Source organism: Myotis brandtii, unplaced genomic scaffold, assembly GCF_000412655.1.
Source record: "Myotis brandtii unplaced genomic scaffold, ASM41265v1 scaffold486, whole genome shotgun sequence".
NCBI lineage: Eukaryota > Metazoa > Chordata > Mammalia > Chiroptera > Vespertilionidae > Myotis > Myotis brandtii.
The window spans coordinates 803,465-805,364 of NW_005368569.1; the positions used below are offsets into that span (position 1 = coordinate 803,465).

A 1,900-nucleotide genomic window follows, 5' to 3' on the forward strand; every position below is an offset into this window, starting at 1 on the left:
CCCCCCACTGGGGATCCAGACCGAAACCAGGGCATGTGCCCTTACCTACCAGAAATCTAACCTTTTGGAGCATAGGATGACAGTCAACCAACTGAGCCACACCAGCCAGGGCTCCTGTTCTCTCTTAAATTTCACTCCAATTAGGCTTTCCCCCCAATCTCTATTGAAAGTGATCTAACCAAGGTCATCAATAATCTTCATATTGATCAGCAGCACTTGACACAGTTAATCACTTCATTCTGGACATACGTTCTCCACTTGGCTCCCCAAATCTCCTACCTCACTGGCTGGCTGTTCTTTATTTTATTTATTTATTTATTTATTTATTTATTTATTTCTGGCTGTTTGTTCTTGATCTTCCTTCCTTGCTATCTTCCTGACCTCTTAACACAGTAGTGCACTTGGAAACTTATATGGAAACTTCTCTCCTCCATTTGTGCTCACTCCCTAGGGAATCTCATCCATTCTCATAGTTTTAGGATCATCAGCCCAGACTTCTTCCATAAACCTCAGACCAGTGTTGGCAGTTCTCAATTCCACATGTTTTTCCTGGAATGTATAGTAGGCATCTCAAACTGAACATGTCCCCTGTCAGGAATGTCTTTCCCCCATATAAATGCAGTGGTCACTCTCTCCCTTACCTCATATTTTGGCACAAATATGTTATTAGAAAAGCCTCCCTAAAGCACACTCTATAAAACAGTAAATCTCCTCTCCCTACTCCACCACAATTCCCCACCCGCTTCCTCCGGTTATTGTTCTCTGTAGCAGGTACCTCCATCTGAAGTACAGCATCTCTAATGGTTAGTTATCTGTTTTCTCCTTTTGAGTGTTCACAGTGCGTCCCCAGAGCCCAGAGCAGCTGTTCAATAAATGACTGCACCCAAGAGCCCCTTTCCTTCTCAGAACTGGAATCATTCCTTCCTTGCACTTTGTTTTCCCATCTGGATCTGACACCCCCCCCCCGCCCCTGCCCGTCCGCCCTCCACACACACACATTCCTTCCACCCCGCCCAGAGACCAGCTGCTTAAAAAGATTTCTGGCCTCAGGCTTCACTCCCCTCAACTAACTGTACACTTTCCTGGACTTCTCAGTGGTTTCTAAGCCTCTACCTGGACCAGTCCCCCTTCATCTTTCCTTCCACCCACTTCTTTGCAATGGCCAGAATACGCCTGTGTCTTTTATGTCTCAGGCCCTTCTGCCCAGAATGCTTTCCCAATGTCTCCCTGGAGCAAACTCCTACCCATTTTTTTCAGGGCTTGGTTTAGGCCTCACCTCCTCCGGGAAGTCTTCCAGGCGTCTTAGAGGCTCCCAGGGCGCCTAGGCGGCCTCTTTACCGCCCTAGGTTGTCACTGTCGTAGCCTAGGTCCGTGTCCCCTCACCATGTCCTGAACTCCCTGAGGGCAGGGACGGGTCTGATTCACTCCCATGTCTCAAGCATCCAGCACGAGATGCAGAATGAATGAAGGATGGCGAGGGGAGGAACCCAGACTGAAGGTGGAGTCTGGTGACAAATGAGAGGGTGTGGCCTGCGCCAATGGGGAAACTCCCGGAGAGGATAACGTGGAAGAGGAGCCAATGGGGACGGAGATATCGAGGAGGGGCGTGACCTGTAGCCAATAAACGGCGGGGGATGAGGCAAAGGGCGTGCCCAATGGAGGGCGGGGCCAAGAGACAATAGAAGGGGGATTTCTTGGTAGGTGAGGCGGGGGTCCCGTCGCGCGCCTTCTCAGCCTCTCCGGGTAAAAGGGTTCCATCCTCGTGTCGTACCCCCACCTGTTCGCTGCTCTTCTCTCCGTCACCGTTCCCGCTCCCGCTCCGAGACACCGGTCGCCGGCAGCCCAGCCCTCCGGAGTTGACGCCCCGGACGCACGCACTCGGGTGCGCGCACGCGCACGC

General features: G+C 51.7%; 1 protein-coding gene across 3 annotated transcripts in view; it reads right to left on the minus strand.

Moving 5' to 3' along the window:
• KIAA0895L (KIAA0895-like ortholog) overlaps positions 1 to 1,884 on the minus strand; it is an 8,051-nt gene extending 6,167 nt beyond the window's left edge. The window contains exons 1-2 of one of the 3 annotated variants that reach the window (XM_005876366.2): positions 1,778 to 1,884; positions 1,277 to 1,398 (exon numbers count right to left, since the gene is read on the minus strand). The gene's annotated coding sequence lies outside the window, so the exon portion shown is untranslated. Of the gene's footprint in view, positions 1 to 1,276 lie in introns of all 3 variants that reach the window. The other 2 variants (XM_005876367.2, XM_014547872.1) reach the window with 2 other exon arrangements.
• Positions 1,885 to 1,900: the final 16 nt, after the last annotated feature.